The following is a 16,447-nucleotide window of genomic DNA, read 5'->3' as shown; positions in this document are numbered from 1 at the left end:
GAAAGCCAGACTTGTATTTTATATGCAGAGAGATCTCGTACTCTCCTTGGAACTGCACCCTGATCTGTTGTGGGCATTTCTAGGTCTCCCATTGAACAAATGTGCTGCATATTGAAAGCATCAGAGGAGAGCAGCGAAAGAGATTGAGGTAAGACTGAGACATGTTGGTAGGTCACCCATGCCTACACCTGAATTACGGGATCAGATGAGGTGGTTTGGAAGATGTGACAATATGATAACAGAACTGGGGGTACACCGCAGGGCTGCAAGTGGGACAAGGGGCCAAAACTTGACTGGGAAACCTTGAGGTGGAAAATAAGGGCAGTTTCCTAACTATGAAGTCTATAAAGGTAGTCTTAGAAAAAAATGATGGAGCTCCTGCTTGGAGAGTACTTGCATGAGAGATGACAGTGACCAAAGTAATTTGCTGGAGACACTCTGTACTGCTGGGTGTCCCAACAGATATCTCATATTCATATCTCTTATTTCTATGTGCTAAGAACGGCAACCTCAGTAATTAGGCACTCTTTTGAAAGGAAAAGCAAAATATTTGTCTCATCCTTCAAAGGCTGTTGGAGATGACAGCCTAGGCACATTCAGTTTCAACATTTTGATAATGTTGATGTGCATCTGGAAAGGGCCGAAGAAGGTGCTGGTGTAAATTATAAGGCCAGGATATCCATTTTATACTTGTAAGTTCATGTGTGTATGCATGCATGGGGAGACGAGGGGGAGGCGAATATTCTGGCTTGTGTAAATTTGGCTGCATGCCTCATGCTCACACATGCAGATCATCGCAGACTGATGCATAAATCCTCCTCCGGCTTATTTATAAATGTTTCCACTTAAGCACATATTTTTAAAAACTTGAAATTACAATCATTTGCTATCTTTTCCAGCTTCAGTCTTTTTTTGGCGGGGCGGGGGTGTAAAGACTCTTTGGCCAAAAATAAAAAAGAGGAGAAGACAGATAAAATAGTGAAGACTAGCACATCCAGGGCTTAGCTGGTCTGTGAGCATGTACATTTCCTACCGGACAGACGGCTTTGGAGGCAAGGACAGTGCTGACTCAAAGGATGTTTCCTCTGCCAGCCTTTAACAGCACCTCCCGCTGCTGTGGAGGAGATGGAAGTGGGGCAGTAGCAAAGGAGCAGGAGCTGCCTCCTTCCCTGGTCTCGACAGCATTTTGCTGCTACCTGCCCCAGAGCAGTTCCCGGGCAAGGTTTCCCCTGAAGAGCCCCTACAAAGCACTGCAATGTCAGAATTATGTTGCCTTCAGGCAGGAGCAGTGCTCTCTTTCCCACGCCTGCACTCGAGGCTGAGCTCTGAAAGAGGGTCAGGCACCCTCTGCTGCCCCTCAAACGCAGGGAGCCCTCTGGCCATCCCAGCCCTCCACTTGAGCTCGGGGAAATAAGGGTTTTGGCTGTGCTCAAAGCTGGCCTGGGGACCTCAGTGTTTAGCACCATCTCTAGCCCCGTTTCGCTGTTGGAGTGAGGAATGCAGGAGAGGTTTCTGCTGGGAGCCCCGGCGCAGAGAGCCCGGGCTCATAGCCTGCCCTGCGCCGAAAATCGCGGGGCTATGTGTTACGTGCAGGTTATTAAAGATTCTGCTTACTTTACAATGGTCTGTTAACAGCTCTAATGTCTTTAACATGTGCAGTCCATTGACTTTTAAGTAACATTTTATTGAAGTAACTGCCGTGGTTATTAGGCAGTAAGATTTACGCTTCATTTTCAGTCCTGAATCTGGAAATCTGGAAAGAAAAGGAAAAAAAGGGAGGAGGAGAAGCAGAGGGATGACATCTACCAAGAGACAAGGAAGGTGCTGCTTGGGGCAGCATTCACCATGCACCCGTGAGACAGTTTGCCGGGAAATTATTCCCCTAAACCCGGGGATACTGAGTAAACCGCTAACAGAAGAGATATGCAGAGCACCCTCCTCCTTGGTGGAAGTTCAGTATGAGTTGCTATCTTCCCCCCTTCAGTATGAAATAATATTTGCAGATGTGAACTGAGGGAGAGGTTTGTGGCACATTTACATTGCAATGCGGTTTGCATTAAGGAACTGGCACTTGACTTTTGCTCATTGAAGAATTAACATAAATCTTAAACCTTAAAAATCCATTGGCACAGGCGGCAAATGGAGTATTTGAATGCAATGCTGCGTGTTTCTACTGGCTGGGTGTTTTAAGGTCTCACATCTTGCATAAATCTCTTTTTAATGTGAAATGAAATGTTTAAAATAACTTGTTAAGCAACGATGGTCAGAGATTTTTTTCCTATTTGGAATTTTACGAGGTGCATTTTTTCATTCCCTAAACTGCTTCTTTTATTCTTGTCATTTTTCTGAGCCACCACTTAGAGCTGGCTGGTGCACCCAAGAGCTGCGACCGCTCTCGCACAACTTTGTAAAACCAGAGATAAGAGGGTTTTGTACATTTATGGTAAAACAGAGATTACAGCCCACTGGCTGGTCTTGGCCTGCATTAGTTCCTTTGTTTTCAGAGATGTAATCTCTTCTTTTTCATCCCATCACCCATGTCTGAACTGATGGAAGATGATTGTCTGTCATACTCCAGGCTTAAGTTACTAGCCTTTCAGCTGCAAAGAGGCCTTGAGAAATGCACTAATATATTCACAACAGGAGGAAACTGCCAACAGAAACAGATCCTGAACTGGTTCCCAAACAGGATGACAAAAAAAGTCCACTCGGACCACACACAATCCCTCTGCTTTGCATGTGGGTCCCATTGCACACACTCGCCTCGCTTTTGCTGTATAAACAGCAAACTGAACTCTTTACGTTGGTACACAAGAACGTCTTGGTTTTAATGAAATATTGCATTTAACTCAGCACCTCAGAATTTGCCGGGTTAAAAAATCTCTGTTTCTCATGAAGATGTTCTGTGCCCTTTGGAAAATACCACCCCACCCTCCTTTCAACAAAGTCCCCAAATTCCAGAGCCGAGCAAGGCACCTGCACACAAATTATGTTTCCTACAGCTCTTTTAGGAAATCTTTGATCTCAAATTATTCTTATTTATATTACTGTGGCTAAAACAAAGCAAAAACAAAACAACAACTGTGTATTGAAGCTATAGAATAAACCCAAATTGTTCTCTTTAAAGCAATGATTACTCAGGCTGTTTATGAAAATAATGCTTTGATGATGCCACACATTTAAGCCAGCCACACAGCTATTTGGAAGGAGAACTTTCCAGCACAGGGTGCTTTCTTCATCAGGAGAAATAAAAATCCTGGGAAAGCAAAGTCAAGTCTCTGTGAAAAGGGGTGGCGAAATCTAAGGCACAGAGGCACAAACTGTAAAAGTCTAGAGCCTGAAGTACCTGCAGAGCATCTTTCTCATTTAGACTAATTGTGAAAGTGCTCTGCCTTGTACCACGCAAAGAAAAGTTTATTATGGGCTGAAAATGCTTAGCCATTCTAAATTCCCAGCCTAATATAAAGCCTCTATAGGGGACTTTTCCAGCACTGGATAATAGCCTAGCCCAACACCTTTAATAAAATCAAGGTGACAGACCATGAAAACATTTGCTTCAGCACTATAAGCAAATCTGATACTGTTGCTGAAAGATGCCTCGAGGCATCTGTACAAGTCTTCAACAGAAGCGGCAGTGGTGCTAGTATGTGGGGGGGCTTCAGGCCAGAGAACCCAGAGTGCCTCACAGACAATGGCTGTAACTTTGAAATTTTAAACTGGCTACAAGCACAAAGGGCTGGGCTCGAATCCTGTACAAAGATTATGGAGCAAAAATTGTCATTTAAACGCAAAATTTATTTTCCCATTAAAATTAGAGTGTGTTTTTAAAGATCACGTGAGAGATGTGGTTTCATAAATTAACACTGGTAGAACATGAAGGAGTCCAAGAAACAAGCATGAAATTATTTCACACAGCAGTTTGCAGCTCACACTTCATCAAACCTGACACTGCAAGTGTAAGATATGCAACTTCACATCTAAGGGGAAAAGAAAAAAAAATTACTAATACAACTCACTTTTGTTACTTGCAAATGCTGTTTACCATATAAACAACTAGAGCTGGTTTTGTAAATCCCTGAACAGGAAGCTGGCAATAATAAACCTTAAGCTGAATTCAGAGTTCTTTTGGGACAGGAGAGTTCTGTTCAGTTAAGCCTCCGTTTTCGTGTTAAAATCTAGGCCAGATTTATTTTAAACAGCTTCTTTATTTTTCCGTTTTATTTTGGGTGGGTTTTTTTCAAATCTATGCACCCAACTTCAGAGCTCAGATATTTTACATAATTTTTGTAATTTGTAATTTATGTAATATGTAGAGTTTTCAGAAAGATCTCTTCCCAATTATTTTCTTTTTATGTCATTTTAATGCATGTCTACCATCAGATAATATTGCAGCTGTATCTGTATTATGTAGTAGAGGCAACTGACTGGACAGAATGTACACTGAAGCATGTGAAATACAACATTAAAAATTTCTTCTAAAATCTATTTTAATTTTAAGCAAACTAGCAGTCAAACTTACATTGATTTGTGAATAGGAGCTGGACACAATTTTTCCCAGTTCCCACCCCAGATACTTGCAGAAGTCTGATACTGATGAAGTAGGGTTTAAAAGAAAAGGTTTCTCAAGGGAAGGGAGGATGGTAGACTGTTGAAATGGGACTAGAATTGTAATTTTGCTTAATCAAGCCAACTTTCTATGCCTTATTTTTTTCAGTGAGACAAACAATTAAAACACACATAGTTTTTTAGAAGGAAAAGAGCAAAATAGTAATCTGGTGCAAAGTGCTAGACATGTAACACGTGCTATGCAGAGAGGGATATGAAAAATGCTAATGCAGAATGGCCTTTTTCATCTCATTATTCCAAGACTTGTTGAAGAAAGGGTGGAAAACAAAATTATTTAAGAAGATCTAAAACGCAGCTGAACACTCTGTCTTGAGGCCACTATGAACTTAAAATTCAGCCATGTGTAGCAAAGCCCCACAAGACCTATAAACTCCTTAACTCCTTCTTAATCAGTTTTTTGGACATTTTAAGAACTGCTTAAGTCTTGGGCTGCTTCTCTGTGCAGAGATAATGTGTCCCAGACAGAAGGTAAATTGAAGTAGGTAGACTTCCTCATCAGGAGAGAAATTCATCATGTGACATACCAATATTTCACATTTATTTCCAGTTTCTGGAAATCCCCTTTTTTATTCTTTGAGGACTATAAGCAGGATAATGAATTCGTGCAGGATCGGTTGTGTTATGGTAAGGAACCGTGACAGTAACCGATCCCCTTTCAGTTTTGGTTTGAACAGCTCTTGATCATCTTCTTGCAGAAAACCACCTCAGGTGCACAGAGCCTGCCCGTCACCGCCAGTGTGTGCTGTCCCGAGGCAGGGGGAAGGGGGATGTGACTTTCGGCATTTTGGGCATTGACAGACCCTCTGAGACCCGTTACCGTCTCCGCTTACACCTCCCTGCTCTCCAAAGAGCGTGACCGTAGCATTAGCTACTTTGCCACTGGGCTTTTCTGCTGGTGCCATGAAATCATAGCTGTGGAAGGGGTTAAGGCGTATTTCCTGCTGCCTAAAGCATGCTAAGCATTTATAGCTGCAGAGATGGGCACTGCTGGGTGATACTCAGAGACTTTGAGGCTTCAGGTACTTTGGGACAGAGCTGGAGGGGGGTGAAGCAGTTACGGATCCGCATCCCTCCCTGGTATTTGCTAGGGGTGTGCTTAGCTGTTACTTTTCCCACTTCTGAAGCAGAAAATACAATATGGCCCTTAATATCTAAGATGCTATAGATTTTGTTCTGTGGTTTTAATTTAAAATATCATTCGAATGTTCTGTTCAAATACTGTGTGTTAAAAGTGGATGTGGCTCTTTTTACCCTTGGAGCTCCAGTTACTTCTGCTCTCGCTCAATTTTCTGAAAATGAGAAGATGAAAAGAAATGTTTCATTTTTATATGAGGGAAAAGCAGTTCAAGAGTTTGGGCAGCCATGCTTCTTCGCTCACCTTTAGGAGGAGGCGTTTTATTTTTCCCTTCCACTGCTTTGTGGAGTCGGCAGGCACAGAGCACCTTGATCTGAACACTGTCAGATCTGGGGGCAAAGAGTCATTGGGATTTTCATTATTTCAATTCCTTATTAAAATTTTATTCTGGATTGAAATGAGACAAGAAAGTTCTTGGATCTGGTTTTATGTTTTCGTTCACTTGTTTGTTATTTTGCTTAGCTTTGAAAACACAATATTGTGTACGGCAGGGTTACTATCTATCTCTTTTTTTTTTTTTTAACTTTCATTAGCTCCTTCTCAAGTCTGTGATTTTTAATGCCAAACAGTTCAGGCCAGTGCCTAGCACAGATTAGGGGAAAAGAACAAAATAAAAATGAGAGCTTTTTAATGTTTAGAAACACCTCAAGTCGAACATGCTCTTTCCAGTATTTTTCCCACTGAAGCTGCCTGTGGATTTTAATGTGTGACAAGCTCAGCGCTGGGAGAAACTGAAAGCGCTGAGATGTAAGGGCCTGGGTGTGCTCTCTGCAACAGCTCCTTGCACGTCAGGTCAGAGCTCGGCTGTTAAAGCTCCCCAAATACCTAAGTATTCACATGACATTCTGTTAAATCTCTGAATGAGACTTCGTGGTCTGTAAGAAGAATATGTGTTGGAAATCCTATTAAAATGACTGTTTATAGGTACAGGCATATGGGCTGGAGGGGCAGCTTGGAAAAAACTATATCTCTGTCGGTAATGGCATTATTTTGCAATGTACTTGATGAAGAAAAAAGAACAAAAGGGGATGGAAATATTCTTTCAGTGTTGGGCATTAACATCAGATGATTTTGAAACTGACATTAACAATAAAAATGTTGCACATAAAAAATTATGTTGCAATGGTGAAAAGTCCAACATAAAGTATTTTAAATGGTGGATATATTGAGTGTTTTACTCTCTTTTCCTCAAAAACATACTGTGTTGTATGTCCTAAAACACATCTCATTCATTCATTTTTAAAGAAAACATTTCCACCACATAAAGAGTATTTACTCCAGAGTTATACTGGTATAAATGAGCTGAGGAACAGCTTTTAGACTAATGGAGATCAGGTGTAACTTTAAGTCAAACACTGTTTTGCCTGGAGTTATTTGCATTTATATTGCTGTAAAAAAGCACAGTTCAAACCTGTGCACTTAAATAAAGTTCTTCACGCAATGATATTAAAAAAAAAAAATATTCTCCCCTGCTAGTGTTGGTCTGTGACTTGCTTGGAGCCAGAGGGAGATTTTCCTGCACTTCCACCCACAGAGGTGGGACGGGAGCTGGGAGCTGCCAAGGGCGGCACTGCGAGCAGGGGAAAACTGAACCATGGCAGGGGCTTCTTTTAAGATTATGTGTAAAATTAAGCTCTTGATTCCTGTTACCAAGCACTATAAAGCCACTGAAATTCATGAAACTTTTCAAGTGTCTCACATGTTTTAGTCTAGGCACGGGGGCACCGTTTACAGCTGGGAGTTTAGCCACCCCATGTCCCTAAAAATTCTCCCAGCAATTGCAACCAAGGGGAAAAAAATTCTTCGCTTTAGACAATGTCTAAAGAGGTTTAAAGTTGTCTTTCTATTTTTAAATGACACTTCTAGAGACCCAAAAGCAGGCTTTTTCTCATACAAATATTTCTATAGAAAATCTACACTAAAAATTGAAATGTTAGCATCTTGAAGAGGTCTCCTTTTTTCCTTGCACAGTGTCATTTACAAAGGAAAAGTCACGATAGTGTTGAATAATACCCTTTGTTTTCTAGTATCTTCATACAGGCTAAGAAACATCAACTGGGACTTAGACCAGCAGATGAAAGTCGTAACACCTGGGCAAGGCAACCAAATGAATCTGCAAAATCGTTTATGAAGTAGTTTCTGCCTTGGTTCTTTTTACTAGCTTGGCATAACAAGATCTTATCACGCAAAAAATGAAACAACAAAATGGTATGAAAAGGTTCTGTGAGAGAAAAGTTTATAGTTAATAAAGCCAATACAATCCCTCACGGATTTTTTTCTCAAGTTAGATTTGAAAAGAAGTTACTTTTAGTAAAATGTCTGGGAACTTCACAATGCAAGGCAAATTGCAGATAAACCAGACACTTGCACTCATTCCCTGCTCTCACCATGTGGTGGCAGCCTAAGGCATGTGTTCACCAGGCATTTTCATCTTCGTAACTGCAGCCAGAAATAAATATCCTGCTCTCCCAAATGTTGCTCTGCTGGTGCTTTCCCATTGCAGGCAGCAAGAGACTTGCTTGTCAAAGTGCTGAGCCATATGCCCCGTCTCCATAAATACTCATGATTCTCTCTTAAAGAAAGGTGAGACAAAAAGTGAGAGATGAGATCAACATGGGCACAGCATCCAAAAGCTGAAGAGAATCTACTGAAATCCTTTTGAAAGACCATTGATACAGCGCCTTCATTTTCCATTGCGGTTTGGTTGAACATTGACCAAAATCTTTGTACGAATTGCGTGAGCCGTTCCCTCTCTCCCTCCCCACTGCACCCTGCTTTTTTTCATTTTTCTATTTGCATGTGGTTTGCTTTTTATTCTCCCCTCAAAATATTCCAGTTCAGTCCCAAGCTACAAGCAGGCTCACAGGCTTTGGAGTGGGAAAGACCTGCTTTGTGCACTGTGTTCTGTCCCTGTGCGGTAGCAACACGGTTTGCATGATAAATTTGTGACTGCTCCCTTTATCTTTGCGTTAGGTTTCTTATGAAGACAGTCCCTGGAATTTAACAACAACAACAGACAATCTCTCTTCAATTTTTAAACATCATGAAAAAATGTGTTCCATTTTGCTTTAGATCTCAAACACGTAAAGAGAGAGTAACTATTTTTAATTGAATCTGTTCATGGTGTGTTCATTTTGGGACATCTGTGCATGTCACTCCTGCAACATCTTTCCCTCTGGATATTCAGCTTCCCCATTTTCCTTTTTCACCCTTCATCAGGCAAACTCACTGCCCCTGTTCATCTTTCCATCTGTGCAGTTTCTCTGTAATGGTCCCAGTCTTGCTTCCATGCTCTTCTCCAAGAGAACTTCTCCCTTCATCTAGCATTGTGGTATCCTTAGCCTGCTAGGACCTATGTTAAATGTTCCTTAATGAAACTGTATACATATTTAATTCTTTGAATTCCATTTCTGTGTTCTCCTAATAAATCCTATTGTAATTTCTTGAGTCCTCACCAGTGCTCACTGGGGCAAAGAAACAAAGGCAGTTGCCACTATCAATGTACTATTGGTTAATGGCTTGCTTAACTTCACTTCCTCCTTTATATGCATTAACAAAAAGGTTAAACAATCCCAATTTGCTCAGACCTACACTGAACATTTCTTCTTCCTGCCCTAATTCAGTACGAGCTGATTTAAACCATCCTCCGATATTTTTTTTTGCTTATGGCGCATCACTCAGTTTCCATTCCACGTGACAGTAATCATATCCAAACAAAAAAAGAATTAAATAAACGTGACGTTTCATGACACGCTGTATCAGATGCTTTTTTAAATTAAAGGAAACCACCCACAGCTTGGGAACCCCTGCTAGGCACATCACCCCCTTCTTCCTTTGAAGCCGCGAAGCTGGACATGGATCCGTGGTGGAAATATCACAACTCCCAGCCCATCTTTGGTGCAGGGTGCGCATTGCATGCCTTGTCCTGTACCTTCCTTTGTGGATAGCTAACACAACCCAGTGATGAGTGTGTGCTTGTCCAGTACCATCACATGCCCGAATCACAGGCTATTGGTGTCGGTATCAGCATAGCATTAATATTGCCTTTGGCTCAGTGTGTGCCCATACTCCCTCTGGTGCACTGGACCTGGTGGCCGTTGCCACCACCATAGGTTTGTTAACCTCAGCGAGGGAAAGGGCCATGGAGGAGGTCACCGCTGGGGTGGTCAAAGCGGGACAACCAGCTCTTCCCAGAGGCAAAGGGGCCAGGGAGGGGAAGTAGCCCCGGTCCCCACCTCAGCGATGCCGGGACGCCTGCCGAAGGGAGCTCTGTGCTGCGCTGTGCCTCGCATGCGTGCAGCTCAGCCGGCTCTGTACTTCCAGTAATTCAATCAGGACAGTCACGTCGTAGCCATGTGGAGTCAGTTACCAAGTCACAGTGAATTACTGAGGAAAGGATTTCATAATTAAAAAGGACAATAAAACGAAGAGCTTTCCACAACAGTGGAGTCCAGAATTACAATGATGACATACAAAAAACAAGAAAACAATTAACTTTGGGCTTGGTTTAAGACAGGGCAGCACCTCTCCAGAAGAGAGCCTGGTCCTGTTCTCCCCTCAGCAGTCTGCAGAGGGTCAGAAAAAATGGGTGACAAGGAAAGAAGTTAGAAAGGGAAGGCTGGAGGAAGATGTCCCCTCGGCCCTTGGTGGTTAGACAGGGAAAGACATCACTCTGGAGCCATCAGATGGAAAGTAGGGCCCAACACTCGTTATCAGCTGAGGAATTCAGAGAAGAGGAGAGGCATATTTAGGAGAAAACACATCCATGAGGAGGCACGAGGAAAGTCAATGCTAGCAGTGAACGTTATGAACCAGCAAGTCTCCTACTGGCCCCAGTGCCCAGACCCACAGCACCCTATGGAAGAGTTGTATTTCAGGTAACGTCCAGCTTCTTGCGCTGTGTCTGTCACTGTGCTATCCAAAAGCCTTTGTGCCAGCTGGCTTCGAGGCACCAAACTAAATGACTTTCCTGGAGGGTGAACAACAACAGCAAAAAAATGTGAACAGGGTTGGACTCAAGCTGTCCTGCACCGATCTGCTTTCTGCCTCGCTCTCCAAATCACCACCTGATCAGAATTCCCCTGAGGAGACCGTGCCAGGTCCTCACCAGTTCCTCCTTAATCTGTCCTACCTGGCACGTGAGGTTGCAGGCACTGTGAAACCTGTTTGTTCTAGGTCATATCTTAGTTTTTAAAAAACAAAAACAGAACCCCCCAAACCCAACCCAAGAAGTAGATTAGATGATGTCAGCTGCTTGCTTTGGATGTGACACCCCTTGCTGACTGCAAGTACATTAGAAGAGTTCTTCTTTGAAATGTAAAGCCTTGTCTGTTTTAAGATCCCTGTGTGTCATACATATGGTCATGTGCTGTCCAGGACAGAATAGCTGGGACAGTTGTTCACCTCTGGAAGCTGTCAGAACTTCCATATGCAGGAGAGGACAGGGTGTTACACAGATTGGGAGACCTACATTTTATCCCCACTTTTCTTAATGATGAGGAAGGCAAGGCCTCTCAGTTCTGTCCTCTAAAATACTCAGTAAAGTTATTTTTGTAAAGTATTCTGAACTTCAGCAAGTGAAAACCATTAATGGGTAATTATTATTGTGATGCCCCTAGGTAGTCATGGGGTGCACATACTTACACTTTATACTATAATAAAAATGCTGATTTTACGTGGGAACATCTGTCTTCTCCTTTGTTTCCTGGATTAAATGAAAGCCCTCATCTGAAATCCAAATCTGGAATTAATCCTCACTTTTGAGAGGAAAAGGGGGTGAGTTGCCTCCCTATCTGATTATTTGTCAACTGGGCAAAAGAAGTGATTTGGCTCATTTCTTGATTTACCTATGGAGAATTCCTTGCAGGCAATAGTCCTTTCCGTACTGTGAGAGACTGTCCTACAAAGTGGAAGAGCTTACCAGTCTGCCAAGAGCATCATGGAAAGAGATGACCTCTGTAAAGTCCTACCAATAAGTGCTAAAATGCTAACTTTACACCTAGCAGGCGCAGAGGTAGGAAGAAGACTGAGCTCAGCACTGCATTGTTTTAGCTGGAGAAAGATCACAAGTCTCAGAGGTTGGTGTGTCACACTGGAGACTCTGAACTGAAGCATTTTCAGGCCTGATACATTCAGATGACTACTGTACTCTGCTTCAACATTTGTTCATTAGTAAAGCATCGCTAACATCACATGAATGGTTAACCTAATTATTTATTACCTTCTGCATTTCATAACAATATTGCTTTGTTGATGGTCTCTCACTTATAGTCCTTAACCATTCTCAGTAGTTTCCATGTAAAAGTGAAAACAATTTTTCCTACGCCTACATCTACTCCTACAGTTGTTTGGTATAGAACCATATAATGAAACTTATTTACATCTTTCAGGCAAAAATCAAAGCATGCCTACATTGTGTAAAGATGGTCTTCCCCATGCAAACATATCAATGAATTATCCAGGTGGCTTGCCTAAGACAAAAACATTAAAAATAAAAAGATAAATAGAGTTGATTTCTGAACAGAATGCTAAGAATCTTACACAATGAAATCTCTCACTAAATCTCTCACTAAAGTTTAACCCAATGATGGCTATTGCTACTCATGCTAATGGAGGAAGTTCTGCTGAAATTATAGCCTGAGGCGTAGAAAAAATATTGGTTTCCTGGCAATTAATCAAATAGAGCAAGATCTGCTGCTGCAGAACTTCCTAGGACATCCTATTGATGTCAATGGAAGTGGACTTTCATCCATTGAAGTGGACCTGATTCAGCTGAAGCTCTGTTTTTCATCTAGCATAGATCTGCACCCACTGCACTTTCTTTTGTAGTGTCGCAGTGTAGTGTCACGAAGCCGAAGTGAAACACAATGAAAGGCTTCGGTCTGAACCAAGTTTCACTTTGAAACCATCAATCAGTCCTGGCATGCACAAAAGAGAGCTCAGCTTCAGGTATCTCAGCAAACATTTTCAAACAGCACCTGAGATTCACATTTACGATAAAATATAAAACCAGGGGAATATTGTATATCTCTAATGATACGTACTATTGTCACTGGCTATCCACCTGTGAATGCCTGTCATTACTGAAATGAATGATACTATGCTGTCCTAGCCCATTAGGGCAATATATAGAGTTCTAACTGTATTAAAAGATATGACATCTATTTTCCTGCTCACCTGACATAAGAATTCAGGTTGATTCTTATGCTTTGTGCTGTTATCACACCTTAACAATTGATAGCGATTACCTGTTTTATAGTTCCTTTTCCAGATGCGCTGTGAAGCAATGCAGTACCTTTAAATTTAGTTTTTAGTATCTGGTAATTCTAACATCTAAGTGAGAAAAAGTGTGTAGCAACATACATTTTTCTCCTTGATCTCATGGATGAGCGTTGTCTGAAGACTCTGAAGCATTCGACAATGCATCCTCTCCTGGATCAAAGAAAACTCACATCTGCCTCTCAGCTTGGCACAGTCATCCCCTCCCACCCCTCGCTCTAGAAAACAATTCTAAGACAAAACTCATGCACAAAACCCACTAGAATTCATACAAATTAATTTTTGTTGGCATTTAAAGCAAATTCCATGGAACTGACCACAAATATTTGAAATCTCTCTCCTGGGTAATGGTAGCACAATGGGACTGGAAAGGGAATAGTGCACACCTGGATATACAAACTCCCCAAATCAAAGGGTTAAAAACAAGGGATCATTTGTTCTTAGGGGATACATAAAACACATTCACCAAACAGCTGCCATGCGACTTGAAACAAAAGCTTGTGAGTGGCAAGTTTTAATGTAAAAATATGAGTGGGAGGGAGCACAAAAGATCTCTGATCCTCACATACCTTACAGCATTAAATCTCTCTTTTCCTCGCACCAGTAACAGCTCAAGCATTCAGTTTGGCTCCTTTTGCCTGACAAATTTGCCTCCTTCTTTCAAACAACCGCAGCTGACAAACACCGCCAGAACTGAGCTACGTCAGCTTGCGCCCACTGGTCCCCCATTGTTTGCTGCAGATAGAAGGATATTAGTGCCTAGTTTGTGACCACTGTAGTTAAACACCTTAAAGCCTATAAGTAAACTTGCCTGTAAATCAAAAAGGCAGAGAGTTTTTTCATTTCATCAAGTGTAGTTTTACTGTCTGCTGTCACCACAGCTGTCAGCAGGATGCTTAACTGCTCTAATTGTCTAAGGGCTCATTCCCTCACCCTAACTAATTGTTTAGATCTGCTAATCTGCATCCGTCATCTGTGAAGGGGCTAAGGCTGTTCTTATCTTCCAGTTTATAGGAATCAGCTATAGCAAGTCAGTAACAGGATCTACAGGGTTTACCTACTACCCTGTGGTGAGACAGTTGCTTGCAGTTGGGTGAGTGATGTTGTCTTGTGAGCTAGTGAGGATGAGGAGGATAAAATCTTTAGGAGACAGTAAATCACAGCAATCACCCAAACCGTGACTTAACAGGAAATAATAGCACAGTAAACAGCTACAGCCCTGTAATGTCGAACCCAGCTAGGAATGGACAGAGGGACTATGTCAAAACTTTATATAACCAAGCCCTTAGATAGATGTCACTGTATTTGCAATGTGGGTGTGCTTTTTGAATGTTAGGTATGAAAAATTAATGATGTGAGGACACATTGCTTCTGTATATCAAATCCTTTTTTAAATGATTCATTGCATTTCAAAGGACTTTCATCTCAACTTATTTATACAACTTTCATACAGTGTATAGCACTTCATTCGGTCAAATGTTTATCAAAACCCATTTATTTAAAGACCCTTTTCTGCACATATTGTTTACACATGGAATGTCATCATTTTATGTGGTTCTTTTTTTCTTCTTTTTTTTTTTTTTTAAATACCTTGGAAGTAAGCCTTGAGATTCTTTAGGCTTTTCTAGTCATTCTATATAAATTTCCCTTGAGTTTGCCAAATATTTAGTGTAATTAATATTGACCTGAAATTATCTGGACTCTGTAAGCAGAATTCTGGCTTAAGTGAGGACCTTCCCTCAGTCAGCAAATCCCAGGTTGCTTCTGTTACCAGTCACAAGTTACTAGCTGCTGATCCTGCATTATTATACCAGTGCAAACAAAAGGCTTGGTCAAATCACAGAAGATGATTATTTTTGTGACTGTATGTTAGTGCCAAGGTTTATTTACACCTATAAAATCTACCCTCAGATATTTCAATCTGCTTGAACTTTAATTCTGGTTCTTCACATAAGCCTATTACACAGTTTGGATCTCTACATGAAATTCATTGCAAATGTTTGCTCTGGTTAATTGTCAAAAGTAATGTCTTTTCCCTTGTTTTACCTTTTCCCTTTTGAGCACTGTCTTCTGCTGTTGCTTGTCGTTGTTGCCTTCTTTCCCCTAGGCCAGGTGCCACAGCTGCCTTGAGTGCCTTACCGAGGATGCCAAGACAAGCTGGAGAAACCACGTGAAGTGAGGCACCAGTGCAGCCCTGCTGCTGGCCACAGAAATGCTAGTTACCAGCTACAGGGATGGAAAGGCTCTTGCCAGGCTAAGGAAACACATTAATGTTATTTACGGTCTGTGGCCTCTGACACTCTCGAGTTCCTCCAATTAAGGATGTGCAAGGGTTCAGGCATAACCACACGACACTTGTCATATCTGACCCTCTTCTTTTACATTCCCCTTCCTTACAACAATTGGAAAGTCCTGCTCCAAGGAGGTTACAATTTAGTAGGTGTAGATATGGTGAGCGTTATGTGAAGGGGATACTGATAATTCATAAAACCCAGTACTGATAGGTTTCTGTGAAGGACTGAAAAGAAAGGTGGAGGGTGGGAAGAAAGAAACTAGAACATTCCTGTTTTAGAAATGGGGAATGTAAACACTGAAACCTCATACTTATAAATCTTGAAAATTAAGGGTACTTCTTTAAAGTTAGTCAGTTAAAAGATTCCTCTATGGACAACCAAAACAGGTAAGGTTTGCTACATTTGCTAAGTGAAAAAGACAACATAGGGTAAATGGGCTCCTAATCTTGGCACTTCAGCTAAGTTCCTGAAGTGTGATGGGATGACTTTTGCCCTAAGAGATTAACTGAATTGGTCTCGCACAGGAAATCTATGGCAGAGCCAGGAAGCAAGTTTACTGCAGAGCCTTACTTCTAAGACAGGACCCCATAAAATCAGTAGCCATCCATAGCCAGGAGATGACCTGTCCTCTCCCGCGTTCACTGTTTCTCTGTAGACTTTTATTTTCAGGGGAAGTGATTATAGCAAACTCTGTAAGACCTCATTCCTCATTTTATAAATGTTCAAATCTTAATAAGGGTACAATTATGAGAAAGGAGGTTTTAAATGAACCAAGTCTGTGCCAAGTAGATGAAGGAATCTTTGAAGTGATCCCACCTTTGATTTATGTACTGGCTAAACCTTGAGTTTCAATCTAGATTTCCTCAGCAAATCTCTTAAATCAAAAGTTTCATTGCACTGCAGTTCAGGAATTAATCTGACTGTGAGACTAAAGGGAAAAATATTGTACCGCAGAACAGTAAACTGCTGTAACTCCAAAGTTAAACTGAAACTAAAGAAAAACATGCTTTGCATTATTAGTATGATAGGGCTTTAGCCAGCCTGCAACTTCCTCCTGACTCTTGGCCTGCACCCTTGTTCTCAGGGAGTTTCTGATTTTGGCCAAATGTTTGCT

Source organism: Platalea leucorodia (assembly GCF_965183815.1).
Source record: "Platalea leucorodia genome assembly, chromosome: 3".
NCBI classification, from domain to species: Eukaryota; Metazoa; Chordata; class Aves; order Pelecaniformes; family Threskiornithidae; genus Platalea; species Platalea leucorodia.
Note: the sequence above shows the minus strand (reverse complement) of the source record.